At 41.3% G+C, this 13797-nt stretch overlaps 1 pseudogene; it reads right to left on the bottom strand.

Moving 5' to 3' along the window:
- Positions 1 to 9272: 9272 nt before the first annotated feature.
- Positions 9273 to 13512, bottom strand: LOC127209669 (zinc finger protein 431-like; annotated as a pseudogene).
- Between the last annotated feature and the right edge of the window lie 285 nt (positions 13513 to 13797).

Below are 13797 nucleotides of genomic sequence, written 5' to 3'. Positions count from 1 at the left end.
CATTTATTTCAAACATGTTATAGTACAGTGAAAAAAAAATCTTCCTTGATTACATAAGCATATTAAAGTAACCAAAAAAAGTGAGCAAACAACAACTTTTATAAGAACTAAAAATTAGCATTCTGATACAACTAGTTTTCTTTTAATTAGGTGTCTTTTTCCTTAAGATGGATGCCATAGCTCAATCATGTTCATAGCAGCCTTATTTGGAATGCCAACCTGGATGTCACTCTGTGGAAGAATGGATAAAGAAATTGTGGCACATTTACATTGTGGAATACTACTCAGCACAGGCTCCCTCTTTATCTTTGCTTTTCACCATTGGACTTTCTCTGGATTCTTAGGGCTACTGGCTCCATGCTCCATGCTGCTGTTGAGGTTGCCATACAGAGTGAGGACTTAGGTTACCTCTGCTCAGGTGCCTGCTAACACTTCTAGTCCAGCCTTCTGATTTCAAAGTGAAATTACATGGCAGCTGACTCTGGGTTGGTACTCTTGTGTTGTTGTCCTCCTGCTAGCTGAAAGATCCCTTAGTCTACTGTGAGATCTCTTATCCACACTGATCCAAGACCATAAGCCACTGGAGGAAGAGCTCAGATTTCCCCTTTATCAGTAGGGTTTGTTTTTGGCTCTGAATGTCAGTCAAAACATGAAGGCAGATGGAGGTTACAGAATCAATGAGTACTTTATGTATGGTGTATTGATCCATTGAACTTTTTCCTTAAGGTTGCAGTTCACTAGTCCTACTGAAATAAAAATCCATGGGTTCAGGTACTTTTCTTTGTGGTTAGATATATGGTTCCATAGCACAACAAACCTCTGTAGACACTAAAATGGTGGAAACCACTGTGAACTTTTGTACCAGTATTCTGAAAGTACTTTGAAAAGTAAAAAGGGTTTGTATTAAGCCAAAAGTTTTTCTTTAACAATTGCACTGTATCAGAGAACTAAATAACACTCATTATTTAATTGTAGAAAACCAAATTTGGAAAAAATATAATAAATAATAGATTCGCTGTTATTTGAGAAGAGGCTTTAAAAATAGTTAGAGGAACCACTCTTTCTGTAAACCTTGCAAGACAGAGAGAACAAAGCTGCAACTCCCAGTATTTAAATGTGCTTTTCACTGCTTTTTTCAGTTACCAACAATCTGTATTCAATACTGCGTCTACAGAAAATCCATACCATGTGTGGTTTATCAATGCTGCACATTTATTTGTTGACTATAACTTGATAATTTCAAATTAAATAGGGGACACATGACATGACTCAGTGAAATCCCTGAGCCCCACAGGACAAAAGGACAGAATCAAGTCACCCAAAATGTCCTCTGACCTCCATGAGTGTTCTAGGAAAGCAAGCAGTTGTCCCACCTACATGATATGAATAAACGCATGGACTGCAATAAGCTTTATAAGGTGAATGAAGAAAGTGACTTCTTATAGCATTTTATGTAGGCAGTTCTGAGGAGCTGTGCTTCTCCCCCATGCAATTCAGGATAAGTCCACTAGAGGGATGCAAAGGTTCCACAGAGAATAGCCTGTATATCAGCTCTTTTCTGCCTTGCTCTCTGGCCCAAAGGAGCATCTCAGAGCCCAGAACTACAGGAGGAGCACAAATGCCTCTACACAGGTCCTTTAACCAGTGAGACATCATCTCACACTCTTCAACCTGAGGATCCTGGGAGTGAATGCCGGATCCACCACTGACAAGTGATTGTCTATCAATATGCTTGTTCCTGGGGATTTAATACTTGAAAAGGAGATCGTGGTGCCATCCTCCTTGTTAGCTTTCCTTTTCCCTTAGGGGAGCTGCTTAAAACTGTGTTTGCTGCTTATTGAAAAGTGCATCTGTGACATTAACATGTGATTACCACATGAACAACAACACATGCAGGGGACCTTTGTCAAAGTCACATCCAAGTCTGAGCACTTCTGTAGCCTTAAGTAACATTTAAATTATGTAAGTGAGAACAACCTGTACCTCCTTCACAAGGACTCGTTGAGTAGATCCCTATGTGAACAGCACTTAAAATTGATTCAGTTTAATAATTATATTTAATAGGCAAATGCTATAAGGCTCCAGTGATGCTTTCCCATGAGGCATTATGCTGAGCAATTAGGCCTGTCTCTCCCACACTGTTCCACATCATCCTGGCGGTGTAAGGAAATGAACAAACTGTCATCAACATACATGCATTCTTGGGGACCCATAGGGAGACACATGTTAAAATTAAAGAAGGTGCCGTTCTGAAATTCTGAAATAGTCAAAATTGAAGTACAATATTTATTGACAGAAATTTGTGTTGATATGTGTTGCTATGGACTATGAAGCTGCAGATCCACTCCCATGAGCAATTCCACACAGGCAAGGATAGAAATGAGCTATGCTCCCTACAATCTACAATGTTGCTCCCTTCAAGAGGGTCCCTGGCTGCATACCAGCCAGTTATCAATTTACCCTCCTGTTAGAAACACTTCCACGTGCACAGGAGACAGTAAAGGGAACCAGAGATGCGTCCCTTTGAAATAGCAAAACTGGCAAGAATACAGTCGCACTCAGGAGTCAGAGAACAGGGTGTTACTACCATTAGTAAGAAGTGAAGGAAGCTGTCCAGCCACTAGGACACAGCAACAGGAACATATCCCCTCCTGTCATTCTGAGAATAAGCAAAGAACAGAAGGATGTCCTACAGAGCAGAAACAAGGAACTAAGTCTATGTAAGAAAAACTTCCTGGTACTTCCAGAGCAGCAGTTTTTAAACTGCTGAAAGGATGAGGGTTTTAAACAACACAAATCTGTCATCTCAACTTTAGACATCAGCAGTCCACTGTTGGAGACTCTAGGTAAAGGCAGGTTCTGAATATGGCTGGGAGTCCATAGGAGAACCTACATCATCCTGTTTCCAGGTGTTAAAAACCCCGGGACTTCCCCATGTAAAGTCAATACCCCTTGTCCACACAAGACAACATTCTCTCAGTGTGGGGCAAGATATTCTCTACTCTTCTTCTTAAAATTGGTGTCACAAAATAAGCAAGCAAGCAAACAAACAAACAAACAAAAAGCAATAACAACTCAAGATTGAAAGAGATGTTTATGGGCTGGAGAGATGGCTCAGCGGTTAAGAACACTGACTGCTCTTCCAGAGGTCATAAGTTCATTCCCCAGGTACCACATGGAGGCTCACACCCATCAATAATGTTATCTGATGCCCTCTTCTGTACATGCAGGCAGAGCACTGTATACATAATAATAATAAAAAAATCTTTAAATTAAAAAAAAAGTAGTGTTTGCCTGCAAGCTATAGCACAAATGAAAGTATTCAGGAAGATGCGCCTTTCTTCTTGTTAGACTTTAGTTACCAAGCACGTGGTTGTCTGATTCTCACTGGTATTATTATTGCAGTAATGCCCAACTTCTGTGTTCTTGTGGGAATGTGTGTAAAGTGCTTACCGTAGATACTAATACTAAAATGAGTAAAGTTAAGCCATGATCAGTCAACATATTATAGTGACTCTTGATTGGACACTGTGCTAGTTGACGTTGTCAACTTGCTGGGATATAGAGGGATTCAGGACACAAGCCTAGGGCAAGCATGCCTGTGAGGGATCTTCTAGATTAAGTTCATTGGAATGAGGAAACCCACCTTAGCCATGTATGTGGCTGGATCCCAGAGGCTGGGGTCCTGGACTGAACAAAAGGCAAAGAAAAACTGAAGAGGTGTGTTCACCTTTCGGACCCTCTGAACACTGGACCAAATACATCAGGCTCCTGATGTCATGCCTTCCCCAGGATGGACTTCCTCTCCAACTGGATATCAGTATAAACCCTATGACTCTCACATTGCCTTAGTCAGGATATCTTATGATAACAGCCAGATAAGTGTGTAACACAGATAGCATGATGAGATGAAAGGTAAGATCCTGTCTCTGATTTTTAAATATTTTCTATTAAAATTGATTAAAGCTGGGAGTGGTGTTGCAGGCAGGAGGATTCCCATGAGGGCAGCTCGGTATATAACAAGACTCTCAACATTAAGTACAAGAGCCAAGCTGACTAGCCTAGATTATAATAATGATAGTGTGCACTGGGGTGTGCAGAAGCTGGTGAGCTGCTGTTGCTGTGGTTGCAGGAAGATGTTGACTGTGGTACCCAGAGTGGTCTCAACACATTTCCTAGCCTCTAGATGCTTCGAGCATAGGACTGATGTAATTTAAATGACAGTGGTTCCCAAGCCTGCCTGCTCTCTCCTCTTGTCTTCTCTCCTCTCCCCTCCCCTCCCCTCCTCTCCTCTCCTGTTCTCTCTCTTTCTCTCTCATTCTCTCTCTCTCTGTCTCTTCCTCCCTCTCTCCCTCTCTTTCTCTCATAGACATTATGTCAATGTGTACTGTGTAGATTCAAATGTTTATTTCTCTGCTTCCCCCTTCCCCAAGCTAGTTGCAATCTTTGTTCTGAGAATGTACTGTCTTCAGGCTGTCTAAACTTTCTTCCCCATTTGTCCTCTCCTAATATCATTAAAACAGCTTAACAGCCAATCACTAAGCTGAGCAGGGAATAGGAATGGAGTTCCTGCCAGCCTGGGGAGGAGAAGTAAAAGAGAGGACTTACAGGATTCAACAGCAGCAGAGGTCCAGCAGCCTCCATGAGAAATGAGCAGCTGGAGCAGAGACATCCATACAGTACAAGTCTCTGGGGATTCACACTGGGAGGAAGCCAGATTAGCATAGAGTGTGAGGAGAAGATTAACACTGCTCAGTTCTTGTGCAGTCAAGCTTATTAGACAAATAGAATAGTCCAGTCTCAATTATTTGGGTGCTAGTCAGCTTAAGAGAGAAAACACACAAACGTACTTTTAAAACAGCCACTAAGATATCTCTGTCTCTGCCTCTCTCTGTCTCTCTCTCTGTCTTTCTGTCTCTCTCTCTCTGTGTGTGTGTGTCTTTGTTGTTGTCTCCTGATGTAAGCTCCAAGCTCTTGTTCCATCCATGTGTGTGCCTGTTGCCATGCTGACCTTCATGATGGTCATGGTCTCATCCTCTGACAGTGCACACAAGCCCCCAGTTAAATGCTTTCTTTTATAAGTTGCTTTAGCCCTTGTGTCTCTTCATAGCAATACAACAGGAACAAAGATAAAGCCTAAACCAGAGGCCCATCACAATACAGTGTTCAGTTTTCCTCCTGTGGTCCCACATCTTAGAATGTTATGAGAGTTATGTTTGAACCTCATCCACTGGATAAGAGCCTCATTGTAGTACACATGAATGGCACAAAGAGCTGTGTCAGCAGATTTTAGAGGGCTTTTCAATGTAGGCCTCTTACAGACCACAGAGGAGCAAGGCACAGGTGGCCCATGCTCAGGACAACCTCTGGATGAGCAGAGACCTGTTAAGTTTGGCAATAAAGGGCATACATTTTCCAGGACCACCCAAGAGCAGGGACCAGGGTTACAATCTCCTCCCACCACAGGGCCACATCTGGCTAGGTAGGCCTGGCCAGAAACAGCCAGTCTCTCCCTGCCAGAAAGTCCTAGCACAAATAGCCCAGACTGGATGTAGGGCAGGAGCATGGCTCCTGGGTCATGTTTCCTTGTGGCCGCTAGGGGGCAGCAGGAGCCAAATGGCTGCCTAGAAAGAGCCCAGGTAGCTGGAGACCTGGGAAACAGGATGCAAAGTAGACTCCTTAGACACTAACTCCACTGTGCTGAAGCAGGTGCTTCTGAACATTAACACAACCGCTGAGCGAATTCGCAAGGTAACTGCCATCCATCCCTTTGGACGACAGCCCAGGGCTGCATCCCTTCCATTCAACAGGCAGGATGGGAGGCAGCTGTGGCAGGCTTGGCAAGATCCCAGCACTGGCTGGAGTCTGCGCAGAGGCCAAAGAGGAGATTGCCTTGCCTCTCCAAGGAGGACTGGCAGAAAGAAATTGTCCTTTGAATACAAGTCTGGAGCAGCTGGAGAAGGGTCACACGGAGCAGATTCCAAAATGAGAAGGAGATCTTAGCCAAGAAGCAAAGTCAAGTCGAAGGTAAGGATGGGAGCAGCTGCTTGGGCCTTTTGTGTGTCGGCTTGCCGCTGTGCTCTAGGAGCGCAGTGTGTAACTAGTAATATTTGAAATGTAAAGGTCTATCAAAGGTTGTTAATTTTAATTATGGATATTCATAACCAGAGCTAACATTATTGGGTGCTCAGACTGTGAGTCTGCCTATGTACATATGCATATATGTATATATCTTCGTAATTTTCCAATTATGAAATTTTAAAACTGGTAAAGCTGTAGGTTAGTGGTAAAGTGTTTGTCTAGAAGGGACAAGAATGTAGTCTCCATCTCTAGCACTGGAGATCATCAGTACATATTCCTGTGACTTCCCGTATTTACTTACTTTCATGATATCAATGCCTAATTAATATCAGCTGCCATCACTTCAGTAGTATACCAACTATTCTCTCATATGTAGTATTGCAGAGCATGAACACACCACAGGGTTCTCCTCTTTTCCTAGAAATGTGAGCTGTTTGTACTTTTGCTTCTCTGAGTAGCCATACCATAGCAACGCCCCACGTGTCTGATACACTTATGGTATGCGTGCTCGTACCAGGGGAGCGTGAGAATTCAACACAGTTATGCAAAAGAAACAAATACTGACCAACACATCAGTTAAGATGCTGTCTATATTTTTTCTATGAAAAATAAAAAAGCTGGACATAGTGGTACCTACGTGAAATTTCAGAATTGAAGAGACAGAGGCAGACAGATTTCTGAGTTTGAAGCCAGCCTGCACTACATTGCAAGTTGCAGGACAACCAGGGCTACATACAATAAATATACATTTACACATACAAACATACATAAACATACACACATACATACGTTTGTATGTATGTATGTATATACATATATAATAAAAAATATAAATTGTACTACTAATAATATTAAACTGTGGCCTGAAATATAGATGCTTCTATTATCATGATTGTTGATTGTTAATTATCATTGTTATTTTGAGATAGTCTCGGTGTAGCTCAGGATATCCTAGATCTCACTTACTAGCTCAGGCTGGTCTTGGACTCCCAACAGTCTCCCACCTTAAGCCCCTGAATGGGGGCTCTCACCATTCCTCAGGAGAAGTCTCTTCCTTGCTCATGGAAATGTGGAGGTGTGTTGTCAACCCTGCTAGGATCCCTTTGCTTCAGTCATTTATTCAGGCTCCTTCCATTTGCAGTACTACCAGAGTCTAGAGCTGTGACATGGCTTCCTGTCTGAAACCGAGTCTTGAATTTGTTTGTATTCTGGCTTACCCAAGGGAAAAGCAGGTACAAGCTGTTGAAATCCAAGCACTCAGAGGACATAGATATTCCACTGATGTAACTCATAGGACAGTGATAAGTCCCATGGTCACAGCTTGCTGCAAAGGACACTTCCAGATTATATTCTATCACTGGGGCAAGCAGGGATGGAACTCAAGCAGGGCTGGAAACTGGAGGCAGGAGCTGATGCAGAGGATATGGAGGAAAGCTGCTTAGTTACTTGCTGCCTTGGCTTGCTCAGTTGGCTTTCTTTGAGAAGCCAGGCCCAAAGGGGGCAACACCCACAATAGACCTTCCCCCATTGATCACTAACAGAGAAAATGCCTTACAGCTGGATCTCATGGAGGCATTTTCTCAAGTGAGGTTCTTCATGCCTGATGACTCTAGCGTGTGACAAGTTGCAACACAAAACCAACCAACACAGCCTCCATTTAATCATAGGTTGAAACTAAGCTCAAGTTCCCAGGTCCTAGGAGACCTGAGGACTTCCCAATAGCTGACCAGATTCCATTAGTCATCTTTGTACCTCAGTGCCTTGGAGCGGATCTGTTGAGGACAGGCCCTTGGGAATGGGAGGTCTTGAAGCATTGGCGAACAGAGATAGGCAAGTGACAAACAGCAACTCAAAATTGAGTTTGTGTCTGAGTGTATTTTGCACCTAAGTAGTCTAAGTTGTTAAACATACATCTCAAAAGCACAGGGGCTTGGGGTTACACTTCCCCACAGGGCAGATTCAAGGAAGTCAGTGAGGAATCAGGCACACACAGTTCAGGGGCAGAATGCAAAGTTGTTGTGTTGTCATCTTTTGAACTACAACTTTGAATGAAACAATACAAGGTACAGAACACACAGCAAAGACATCATCACTTCTACGTTACTGGCTTGGTATCAATATGTATGTGTTCCCTTTGTCCAGGGTCAACCTTCTACCCCCAACAAGACCTGAGCCTAGCACCTGTGTGCCAAGACAGTTTTTTCCTTTTCTTTAGTTCCATTATCTCACACCTGAGCATCATTATTTGGAATTTTTGAAATACACTCTTTCTTTGTAAGCCATAACATAACTTATTAACTAATGATTAATTTCTACTTACGCTTCTTTCAATAAGTGGAAGGGAAGCAGAACTACTCTGGACCTGGACAGTACCCGGTTGCAATCCCGAGTCAGGGTCGGGTCGTCTCAAAGTAACGCTGCTGCCTACAATGTTTAGATTTGGGAGTGAAGTAGAGTCAATGAGAAAGAATAGATTCCAGCACAATGAGAGAAAAGAACTTCAGTTTTTCTCCTGGCAGAAACATAAGCACCAGTCCAGGACACTCTCCCCTTTTGAGAGGTCATGGCCTTAAGCCTGTGTAGTATTTGTAATACAGACTCCACTGGAGGGAGGAGTAATGACTCTTCCTAACCACAGCTTCTCTTACTCATCTTTCATTCCTCAAAACTTAATGCCTCTTGTTAATCATACACACACACACACACACACACACACACACACACACACACACACAAATGGATATGGTTGGTTAGACTGCAAACCCTACATCTGGTTTCAGTTGACATAGATCACCTGCATAAGGAAAGCCCCTATCCCTAAATCCTGATGGGTGGGAAAATGTAGCTGTAACTTGCCTCAGATGATAATGGTTTTCAAGTGTAAAAGCTCTCTAACATTCTGGCTCAGGGGCGGAGGTCTGTGTGCTGTAGTTCAGCTCCCATGTATGTTCAGTGGCCCTGATCAATCAGGAGTGCCTTGATCACTATACACTCTTGTGTGTTTCATTGACTTGGGGTGTGAGTTGTGTTGGATCTCAGTAGACCCCATAACACAAAGCCTTCCCTCATTCTTTCCATTCATAGAACTTCTCTCCAGTACAACTTCTTTCATGATGATGAGCACTATAGAAATGAACAGTGGCATCACCATTTAAAGACTTTCATTAGGTTGTTCTTCCTTATGAATTCTTTCATGATGGAATGTACAAAAGCTTCATCATATTCATTGCACCCATAATGTTTCTCTCCTGTATGAATTCCTTCATGCTTTTGAAGATGCCTGCGACATGCAAAGCTTTACCACATTGAGTACATTCATGGGGTTTCTCTCCAGTGTGTGTTCTTTTACGTATTCAGAGACTAAAGTGACATGCAAAAGGTTTATCACATTGATAGGGGTTTTCTCCAGTTGTATTCTTTTATGCCTTTGAAAAATGACAGTGATATGCAAACTTTCTACCACATTGGATACTTTCCTTGGGTTTCTCTCTGGTATGAGTTATTTTACGTATTTGGAGACTATTTTTTTTTTTCACTACAGAGAACTTGAATGTGAAACTACATTAAACATACAAATGTACATTAAAGCTAATGACAAAGCAATCTGGGAGCCTAAGGCAAGATTTAATCAAAATGAATATAGAAAAAAATTATGCAAAGATGTAATTTTAAATATAGATTATACAAAAATATGAAACTGCATCAATAGCTTAAAATAATTTTCAAAGCCTGCACTACTGGGGAAAAGAGGCTATGATCTTAATGCCAGCATTAAGACAGACAGAAGCAGTGCAGAGCTAATGAAGAACTCACTATTTACAGAAGGATGGAAACAACATCAATGCTGACTGCTGGACTGAGAGCTCTTGGCTAGAAACAACAGAGAAAATGTACCACCAACATGTTACTTTAGAAAATAAAGGGTCACTTTAAGAAGGTAATTACGCCAGAGGAATTAGGGCACTGAGAGTGTAAACATGTGAGCTCTACAACAACAAATAACAAGCAATCCATTCATAGTACTTAGTTATACAAGGTCAGCATGGTCTTTTTAACACAGTATTGTTTATAATAATTCAAACACAATCCTTACTATGTATGACTTAAAACATATAACAAATATTTTTATTTCGATACAGGCTATTTGTTTACGAATTATAAGACCTATATACAATGAAAGACATACCTACACAATCAAGTATCTTAATATGCTTTTTCAATGTAATGATCTTACTGAGATTTTCTGAATTGACCATGTCAGTTTTCAAAATGTATTTGGAGACTATTATGATGTGCAAAGTCCTTATCACATTGGTTCCATTCACGGGATTTCTCTCCAGTATGTTTTCTCTCATGCCTTTGAAGATCAGTGTGATACAAAAAGGCTTTACCACATTGGTTATATTCATAGTTTCTCTCCACTGTGTGTTCTTTTATGTATTTGGAGGTTACTGGGTTGTGCAAAGGCTTTACCACATTGGTTACACTGATAGGGTTTCTCTCCAGTGTGTGTTCTTTTATGTACTTGGAGATGACTGTGACATACAAAGGCTTTACCACATTGGTTACATTCATAGGGTTTCTCTCCAGTATGTGTTCTCTTATGGATTTGGAGACTATTGTGATATGTAAAGGCTTTACCACATTGGTTACATTCATAGAGTTTTTCTCTAGTATGTGTTCTTTTATGTATTTGGAGATGACTGTGCTGTGCAAAGGCTTTACCACATTGCTTACATTCATAGAGTTTCTCTCCAGTATGTGTTCTTTCATGAGTTTGAAGATAACTGTACTGTGCAAAGGCTTTAGCGCACTGCTTACATTCATAGGGTTTCTCTCCAGTATGTGTTCTTTTATGTACTTGGAGATGACTGTGACATACAAAGGCTTTACCACATTGGTTACATTCATAGGGTTTCTCTCCAGTATGTGTTCTCTTATGGATATAGAGACTATTGTGATGTGCAAAGGCTTTACCACATTGCTTACATTCATAGGGTTTCTCCCCAGTATGTGTTCTTTCATGACTTTGAAGATGACTGTGCTGTGCAAAGGCTTTACCACATTGCTTACATTCATAGGGTTTCTCCCCAGTATGTGTTCTTTCATGACTTTGAAGATGACTGTGCTGTGCAAAGGTTTTACCACATTGCTTACATTCATAGGGTTTCTCTCCAGTGTGTGTTCTTTTATGTGTTTGGAGATTACTATGCTGTGCAAAGGCCTTACCACATTGCTTACATTCATAGGGTTTCTCTCCAGTGTGTGTTCTTTTATGCATTTGGAGACTATTGTGATATGTAAAGGCTTTATCACACTGGGTACATTCATAGACTTTCTCTCCAGTATCAACTCTTTCACGTCTTTTAGGATGACTGTGATATGCAAAGGCTTTATCACATAGAGGATATTCAAAGGGTTTTTCTCCAATTTGATTTGTCTTGTTCCTGAAAAGATAATTGGCACATGTTAAAATTTACCACATTCATTACACTGATGAATCAGTTTTTCTCTATGAATTAATTTTACAGTTTGACCTAATGATAAAAAAGAATCAGATCTTATCACTTTGTTTACGTTTATGGTGCTCCCCTTCTGTGTGGGTTGTTTTGAGACTGTGAAGGTAACTGTGATGGTCAGAGCATTTATTACATGGTTCACGTTTGTATCGTCCTTTTTCTATAGGTTTTCATGTACTTAAAGAAAACAAGAAGAAAGCCAGGCTTGGTGGCGCACGCCTTTAATCCCAGACTCGGGAGGCAGAGGCAGGCGGATTGCTGTGAGTTCGAGGCCAGCCTGGTCTACAAAGCTAGCCCAGGGCAGCCGGCTACACAGAGAGACTCTGTCTCAAAAAACAAAAACAAACAAACTAGAAAAGGAAACAAGAAGAACTCAGAGCTTTACCACATTGGTTCCATTCATAAATTCCCTAAGGTGTGAGTCACACATTTACAAGGTGAACCAGAACAAAGAGAATCTCCACATTCCTAGTACTCATAGGGATTTCCTGCATGGTGAGTCCCTGGATGGTTCCAATGACGTTGGAAAACCAGTGAACTGAAAACTTGTATCACATTCAGAAGGTCTACTCAAAAGTGGGGACTACTACATAGCTTCTGTTTGTTCTGAGACACAGAGGTACAGTGCTTCTTTCAATATCGCTTTGCTCACATGGCCTGTATCCATTGTGACATAAGATATAGCTATTAAAAGAAGAATAACAAGCGAAAGGGCTCCACATTGCAGTCACACACTTAGATGTTTGTTCCTCATAGACATGTGGTGTAGGGATTAAGGTTTCTCCACAACAACCTTCTTGACTCTCACACTGTCCCCTCACTAAACTGCTTTACTATGGACTATTGCTTATTAGGAAGTTTTGAACATATACTTATCATTTATCTCATAGGTTTACCTTCTGTACACACTGAGATACATGCTACACGTATAACACGCTATGACACTAAGGGAGCCAGGTGTGGTGGCACACACCTTTAATCCCAGCCCTCGGGAGGCAGAGGCAGGCAGATTGCTGTGAGTTCCAGGCTAGCTTGGTCTACAAAGTGAGTCTAGGACAGCCAAGGTTACACAGAGAAACCTTCTCTCAAAAAACCAAAAAAAAAAAAAAAAAAAAACAACATGCACAGTGCTGTTCAACTAGAGTTGCCATCTATGCTGCCTTCGTACCTGCAGCTTCCAGGGTAATGCGTAACTTCAGATGCTCTTGAATTGTCTCTGCTGTTTCCCCTCATATCCCCTCCACTGTTCACACAACAAAAAGAGTTAGGATGACTTGTGCTGTTGGTGATGACTGTTCTGTGAAGACATGACACTAGGATTCATCTCCACACTATGCTGTTTGATGTTAATAAAGCATTTCAAAAACAAAAACAACAACAACAAAGACGCTGAGGGACATGGTTTTGTGGGAATGTATTTACCCCAATACATATAAAGCAGTGCTTTCCTTTAAAATATGCTGGACATGTTAAATTTTCTTGGGAGGCATATTCATATCAGCTTGCACATGAGAATTACCTTTCATATCTTCTAGATCTTTGATAATGGTCTTCAATAGTGTGGGCTTCCCAATTGTATCCTAAAGCATAGTACCAGAAAAGATATGATATATCTTTGGAAATTAGGTCAAACTTACGAAACTATTTTCAGTGAATCACAGAAGCATGCCTGACATAATCACCTCATTCCTCAGCATTTTCAATTCAAATTACAAAACAGCATCAATACTAAAGAAACAGTTGCCCTGTAGTTTAAAAATTGAAAACAAAAATTTTGTCACAGTCTTACCTATAGTGGTGAGATTCCAATAGGTCTCCAGCATCACATCTTTGTAGAGATTCTTCTGGGAAGGATCCAGCACAGCCCACTCTTCCCGAGTGAAGTTCACATGCACATCATCCAAGTTCACTGCACCCTAAAATGTCCCATACATGTGTACAACAGAAAGCATGGTAGTGACAACACTGGAAATGTATAATTCTCTGACATAGAATTCATATAATTCTGGTGCTTCTTCCACTTATTTCCTGACACAGAAGTTCTCATGTACTCACCAAGTCACATTAGGTGACTCAGGTCTATCATTTCTGAACTCTTTGAATAGGATATAGCCTTTCAACAGAAATGCCAATTAACACATAAGGAAAGAGAGAGAGACAGAGACAGAGAGAGAAAGAGAGAGAGACATGAGAATCA

Source organism: Acomys russatus, chromosome 26 (genome assembly GCF_903995435.1).
Source record: "Acomys russatus chromosome 26, mAcoRus1.1, whole genome shotgun sequence".
In the NCBI taxonomy this organism is placed as follows: domain Eukaryota; kingdom Metazoa; phylum Chordata; class Mammalia; order Rodentia; family Muridae; genus Acomys; species Acomys russatus.
The sequence above is the reverse complement of the archived record's forward strand: the minus strand, read 5'-3'. Positions and strand labels throughout refer to the sequence as shown.